This window comes from Triticum aestivum, chromosome 2A (assembly GCF_018294505.1).
Source record: "Triticum aestivum cultivar Chinese Spring chromosome 2A, IWGSC CS RefSeq v2.1, whole genome shotgun sequence".
Taxonomy (NCBI): domain Eukaryota; kingdom Viridiplantae; phylum Streptophyta; class Magnoliopsida; order Poales; family Poaceae; genus Triticum; species Triticum aestivum.
In genome coordinates, this window is record NC_057797.1 from 541,338,236 (window position 1) to 541,346,230 (window position 7,995).

Sequence of the window (7,995 nt, forward strand, 5' to 3'; positions counted from 1 at the left end):
CCAATACCAAAACTTGCATCCATCCTACACACAAATTTGAGCAAACAATGAGATACCGAGATTGCGCTCAATCCGGTGAACAACCGAATCAAAAGAAGCACATACCCCATTTTTTTGCACTTGAAGAACATCCATCCCGGATATTCCGATGTGGTAGAAACGCATCGCACGGCTTTCCGCGGGCAGTCGTAGCCCTTTATGACCGGCAAAGGTGAGTCGACGAGCCGTTGGGCGAGTGCCTAGCCTAGGTGACGACCGAGCTTGTCTTTGTCGGTGAACCACCGACGGGATAGATTCAAGCGGCAAGAGAAAAAGAGGGCGTTTGTGCCCCCGACGACGGGCCAAAGGACGACAAGGACACATGTTTCCGCCCGTCCGCGTGCGTCTATTTTGACGCAAACGCGACCCAAATTTGGGCCGAGAATGGGTCAAAAGCTGACAAAAAACGGACGTTTGTCTGTTTACTCCCACACATTGTGTCGCGTTTTATGTCCATTTACTCCCAAACAGAGGCAACCGGCCATTTGGGGTCATACGTTGGGTTTGGCCTTAGATAAGGCGGACATTGATTCATGCAACGCTGATGGATAATAGTTCTTAACTTTTAGAATGCAAAAGAGGTCACCAAAAACTACTCTAAATCCTACTCTTCTCTGTAAGAAGTGAGATCAATCACCCTGGAGCCGTCGGCCTCGCCATTGTTGGCGGCGGAACGTATCCACAACATCCCGATGAACCCGGGAGTGGAAGAGCTATGAGAAGAGGACGACACACTGCACGTCGTTGATGTGGATCTTGTGGTGCTCTCGCTCGACCATGCAGTGGCTCTGTGCGGACATGTTGTACATCGGCTGGTTCTTGCCAACGACTTCCTAGTCCATAAGGAGCGATGCCACACCTAAGTCATCCCCGCGCTTCGTCTCCTATTGCGCCTCCACCACGTGGTGCTCCTAGAGTAGCGCGAGGTGGAACTGATCCTCCGTATCAGACATGGAGAAGAGGACGTCTACCCCACCGGCCAAGGCGTCATTGACCATTGCCTCCTCCTTTTCTGTGGGCTGCTCCTCCTCCTAGACCTTCTCTACTACCATGGGGTTGCTCTCCTTCCTCCTTCTCTGGTCTCAGCTCTGAAGAGTTTGGAGGTTGTTCCACTGCATTGTGGGTCTGGTGCATGTCCCCACCGTGATTTCGGTATGGCGCTTCGATGTCAACATCTTGTACCACATTATCTTCGAATGAATCATGGCGGCGGCGAACAATGGAAATGTGAATGTGGAGGTGAAGGGCTCTGCTCCATGTGGCGGTGGTACGGACGGGTTGAAATGAGAGAAACTGGAGGCAGCTAGGGTTTGGGGCTTGTCGGCCTGCTTCTAATAACCGAGATAGGATCCTCGGGCGATGCATTGCCTGCCGAGCATGAATGCGGGCAGGTGGGAGGCCGGCAAGCTTCCATCAATGTAAAAACTGCGGGCACCGGGCGAGGTTTTAGGTGTGTCCAAGGTGATGAACTCTGATGTGATGGACGTCCGAACTCTCTTAAAGCGTCCCTCGTTTTGAGGCCGAATTGAAGATTTCAAATGTGTTGAAGGCCTAAAAATATTCAATGGAGATGCTCTTCCATCAATGTCCGGTTCGATGTGGACACATGTGTTGAAGGCCTAAAAATATTCAAACCCATCGATAAAACATATAGGGCATATTTGGGCGGGCACAATGGAGATGCTCTTACCCGCTAGGTGACAAATCGCACTTGTGAGTTTGAGACGTGAGATTATACTTTGGTAGCTGAACCACGACGTATAAATTTACAACAATTGTCGACTTCACACACCAAATTCGTTATACTTTTTGTTTGATCTGAAAACTTAGGGTTTTCAAATTTACAATGTGTTCCAGCGTGACGGCGCTGATGCACAGCGACCTGGTGCGGCGCACAGTCAGCCATAATGCACAGTGATGGGGGCATGTCTATAGCTCGCCCGCAGCGACTGCGAGAGTCCCCTCGCCTCTGCACGGCACGCTACTGGACCGGTCCTAGCAGGTGATCTCTACATTTAAAAAAAGGGCCATTTGCATTTCTGTTAATAACTCGGACCACCTAATAAGATATACCCCTAATTCGAAAGCATGCTCAAATTTGCCCCTCCGCCGTTAGATGCCCTTATAGAAATGCCTTTTTGCACCGTTACCGTCCGGTCAAATAATTTTGATCATTCTGAAAAAATAGGAAAAAAATCTAAAAAATCTAAAATTTTGTGAGATCGAAGGTACTCATGTGGCCAAGGTGTGTGCAAATTTTCGTGCTATTTGGACATTCCAGGAGCTCGTGGCGAGGAAAAACAGTTAACCTGCACGCTTGTGAACAATAAATTTGAAATAAAATAGCAAAAAAAATTAAAAAATATGAAATTTTTTGGCATCAAAGTGGCTTGGGTGCACAAGGTGCTTGCAAGTTTTTGTGATCAAATAACATGCGAGGAGCTCTAGCAAGGAAAAACAAAATAGTCATTTTTCTCAAGTTTTTTCCCGAGCCAAATTTTGTTTTTTTTCTCCACAAGCCCCTCCAATGTCCAAACACAACAAAATTTTGCACGCAGCTTGCAGACCCGAGCCTCTTTGATGCCAAAAAATTTCATATTTATTTGAATTTTCTTACTATTTTTTTTGAATTTACTGTTCACAGGCTTACATATTTATTGTTTTTCCTCTGACACGAGCTCTTGGAATGTGCAAACAGCACGAAACTTTGCACACACCTTGCGAACCTGAGTATCTTTGATCCCACAAATTTTCAGATTTTTTAGAATTTTTTTGCTATTTTTTCAGGATGGTTAAAGCCCTTTGACCGACTTTGACCTGCTTTGACCAGACGGTAACGGCATAGAAGGGTATTTTCTGTAAGTGCACCTAACAGCGGATGGGCAAATTTGAGCAGGCTTTGAAATTAGTGGTAAATCTGAGAGTAAGCGCAAATTAAGGGCATAGATGTAAATGTCCCTTAAAAAATTGTGGCATCCGATTGCAAGTTAGCTGTTGATGCGATCTAGAAAGGGACCTCATCATCTTATGGAGCAGTGGTGCATGAGATCAAGGAGCACTCTAGTAATTTTATTTCTTGTTTTTTTTGCAGGTGCAAAGGAATCTCGAATATCGAGGTCCGCAAACTAACAAAGCATGCTTTAACTCTAGGGACCGGTCGCCGTGTTTGGTTAGGCCATCCTGAAGATCTTTCCTTTGTCCCTATAAACGTGACGGTGCAATAAAAGCTTTGTGAGTTTGCCTAAAAAAGTTAGCTCGTTCTGTTTCTTTCATTTTTTTTCCTTTCCTTTTTTTCTTCTTATTTCACTTTTTTTGTATTTGCAAAAATATAGATATTTCAAAATTACTTTATTTAAGTTTTTTTAATGTCCACACATTTAAAAACTGTGCATGTAGTGTAAAAATAATGTTTGTGCAACTTTTAGAAAAAGTAGATAGCACTTGAAAAGGTGTTCTTCGCATTCTTTAAACAGTTTTGCTAAAACACATCTAGATGTGTCATAAGTATTGCACATCTAAGTCCCATGTCATTGATCTTCCGTGGAGATTTGTGTGGGTATTTTTTTTTTCTTTTCCTTTTCCTTTTTAGATTGATTGAGTCACTTAGGTGTGCAATAACCAGGGCACATCTAGATGTGTTTTAGCAAAACTGTATTTTATTTCATATGCACTGAATCAAAAGAAAAAAAATAGTAACCATTTTCTGAATATGTACGCACACAGGACCATCAATTAGATTCAGATATTGTAGTGTCCTCACAATAACTATTTTATTTCATATGCACTGAATCAACAGAAAAAAGGTAGTCCCATTCAGTGGGTGTATCAGGTGGAGTATGGCTGATTGCATGTGAAGACAAATAAGATGGTGGGGATGAACTATTTACGTATTATAGATTGCAAGAATATTTTTACATTGTATAAATCTTTTCATAAAAACTCAGGAGCATTTTGTTGGAACATTTGTATATTTTATGTGTTAAATATATATTTTTAATCATATGAAACATTCTTTATGACTTACGCAGGCATTGTTACATTATATTAAGATTTTGTGAAAATATAACAAACATTTTTTCAATGCATGAATATTCTTTTGAATGGTACGAGTTTTCTGTTCTAAATTATGTGGACACTTTTTACATTGTGTTAGTTATTGCACATCTAAGTAACTCAATCAAGCATAAAAAGAAAAAAAAAGAAAAAAGAAAATATCCACACGAATCTCCGCGCAAGATCAGTGACATAGGACTTAGATGTGCAATACTTATGGCACATCTAGATGTGCTTTAGCAAAACTGTAATACTAATTTGTTGTGCCCCGGCTCAGTTGAGAACTGCAAATTATGTGAGACATGCGAGTTATATGCTTGTATACTTTATACTTCAAACTATCATCATGTTCATTGCCAATACTCTTGGTGAATCCCGTGTTTTCAGATAACAGTCAGGTTTCTGAATAGTTGGAGGATGTGGCGACTTCAGAGCTAAGTGTAAGAGAGAAGCAGGTTGTTAAGATACCAGTGATCCTCCCTTGATCTAGCTCTCTGAAGTAGTAGCTTAGGTACAAGAGGCTACATGAATTGGAGAAGTGTTCTTTGGTACAGGACGAACACGAGAACAGTGGAAAGGGGAAAAGAGAGTAGGTAGCCGTCGGTGCCGTTCGCCTTGATCCTTTGGATGACTCTGGTCTCGTTCCTCCTGGCTTAAGTAGTCGATACCTCCATCTGAACAGAGTTGGCACATTCCGACCCATGATAGCGAGTGCCTGGGGCGTGTGCTGGTACTGGTGGCTGGGTCCTCCTGGGTGTGGATGCTGGTTGGTGGCCTCGGTACATCAGGAGGCTGACATCCCCCTCTTCTTGTGGCACGGGTTGCCCCCAAGCCGTTGCTGCCGGAAAGCGTGCCTGGAGTTCCATATGATCCTCCCAGGAGTCGGCCAGAGCCTGGGGGTTTGACCACCTGATCAACACTTGCTCCCGTCTTATGCCCCGTTGGTCACGCCAACGTTTCTGGAGAACTTGCACTGGTACTGCAGGTATATCAGTGAGAGTGGGTAATTGGGAACTGGCATCCATACCTGGCAGAAGTGCATGTTGGAGCTGTGAAACGTGAAACACATGATGTACACAAGCTCCCTCGGGCAACTGTATCCTATAAGCTACCGGGTTGATCTGTTCGAGCACCTGGTATGGACCATAATATCTGAAAGCAAGTTTGTGATTGGCTCTGGTCACCACCGAAGTATGTATGTACGGCTAAAGTTTGAGGAACACTTGCTCTCCCACTGTAAAAGCCCGAAAGGTTCTTTTCTTGTCTGCCTGCTGCTTCATGTATTGCGTGGCGCGGTTCAGATGCTGTTGCAACAGGTTTTGCATTGTGGCGCATTCGTCCAGCCATGAACGCAAAGAGGGCACATCACACATGTTGGTGGAAGTGATCTTCCAGTGACGATGCTCATGTCCATACATTGCTCAAAAGGGAGACATACCTATTGCCGAATGCTCTGAAGAGTTGTACCAGAATTGTGCCAAGGGAATCCGGAAAATCCATCTCTTTGGGCATGCATGTGTGAAACTGCGAAGGAAGGTTTCCAGGCATTGATTTACTCGTTTGGTCTGTCCATCCGTCTGCGGGTGATTGGCTGAGCTCATCTTCAATGTTATCCCAACATACTTGAACAATTCTTGCCAAAAATGGCTTGTGAACACCGGATCACAGTCAGATATGATAGCCCCAGGGAACCCATGGTTCTTGTATATTTGTGTCATATAGAGCAAGGCACACTTGGAGGCCGTATATGGGTGAGCCAACGGCAGAAACTGAGCAAATTTGGTGAATTTATCGACGATGACCCAAATGCAGTTATATTGCCCGGATTGCGGCAATCCATCAATGAAGTCCATTGAGATTAATTCCCATGACTCTATTGGTACTGGTAAAGGTTCCAGTAATCCAGGATAGGCCACCTGCTCTGGTTTTGCCTGTTGGCAGACTTGGCAACAGCATACATATTGCAAGATATGTGTCTTCGTCTTAGGCCATGCAAAGAGTTTGCGTACTCTGATGTAGGTGGCTAGAAACCCTGAGTGCCCGCCCATAGGGCTGTCATGAAAGGCTGATATAATATGTTGCTGGAGTGTTGTGGTGCCGCCAAGCCAAATGCGGTTGCGAAATCTGAGAATCCCTTGTACTATTGTGAATATATTCTTAGGATCTGGTCGGATTGCCAACTATTCCAACAAGCGCTGAGCATGAGGATTTGAGTTATAACTGTGCAGAATATCTTGTAACCAAGTTGGTTGGCAGACAGACACGACCCAGACGTGTTCTGCATGCTTAGCTTGTGATAAGGCATCTGCGGCCCCATTTTCAATCCCTCTCTTGTATCTGATACAGTATTGCAACCCAAGCAACTTAGTGATTGCCTTTTGTTGCCATGGAGTGGACAGGCGTTGTGCTTCCAGGTGAATGAGGCATTTTTGGTCAGTGAGGATCGTGAACTCCTTATGCTGCAGGTATGGACGCCACTGCTCGACTGCCAAGGTGATAGCTAGATACTCTTTCTCGTATGTGGATAACCCTCGAAACTTGGGGTGAGAGGCTTGCTCATAAATGCAATGGGGTGGCCATCCTGCTGCAAAACAGCCCCTACGCCGGTGTCACAAGCATCTTTTCCCACAATAAAACTCCTGCTGAAATCGGGCAAGGACAGCACCGGGGCATCCACTAGCTTGCTCTTCAGCGTCTGGAATGCCTCTTCCGTATTCGTTGTCCACGCAAACGACACACCTTTCTTGAGCAATTGAAATAATGGTCGCATGATGATGCCAAATCCTCGAACAAAACGCCTGTAATATCCAGCAAGGCCCATGAAGCTATGCACTTCTTTAGCATTAGTGGGTTGTGGCCATTTCTGCACTGCGCTTACTTGTTTGCATCAATAGCCACCCCTTTGTCACTGATTGTTTGACCCAAGTAGGACAGCTGTTGTTGTCCAAAAGAACATTTGGAAAGTTTGACTTTCCATTGATCTCTTCTCAGAAGCGGTAACACTTGGCGCAAATGCATCAGATGGTCTTGCCATGTTTTTCTAAATACGAGGATATCATCAAAGAATATAAGCACACATTTGCGATACAAAGCCTGCAAGGTATCATGTATGGCTCCAAGGAAAGTGGCTGGTCCTCCAGCCAATCCCATTGACATCACTTTGAACTCAAAGTGGCCGGAGTGGGTGTGAAATGTTGTTTTGAACTCCTCCCCTTCAGCCATTCTGATCCGATAATAACCTGCCCGCAAGTCCAGTTTGGAGAACCATACTGCCCCATGGAGTTCATCCAGAAGTTCTTCAATGACATGCACCGGAAACTTGGCCACCACAGTCGTTGCGTTGAGATGGCGATAGTCTATACAGAGCCTCCATGTGTCGTCTTTCTTTTTGACCAAAATCACTGGGGATGCAAATGGGCTAGAGCTCCTTTGGATTATTCCAGCTTTGAGCATTTCTTCAATTTGCTTCTCAATCTCTGTTTTGTGCTCTGGCTTGTGTCTATATGGGCGAATATTAATAGGTTGCGCCCATGTCATGAGAGGTATGTGGTGTTCACACTTTTGTGGGAGGTAGGCCTTGGGGTTTTGCAAACACATCAGGGAACTCTTTAAGCAGCATTGCAATAGCTTTTGGCGTGGCACGTTGATCTTCTTGTGTGAGCTCCACTTGGTACAAATGAACCACATGAGACACAGCTCCTTGCTTGAGCAGACTGAGGAGTTGGAGACTATCGATTACTGAACTTGATCTATCTACCTGATGCCCCTGAATATGAACTGTACCGGCTGGAGTGTTGATTATCACAGATTTGGCTATCCAATCAACAATCATTGGGCTATGTGCTTCCAACCAGTCAATCCCCAATATGGCATCATAAGTGCCCAGTGAGAGAATTTTCATGT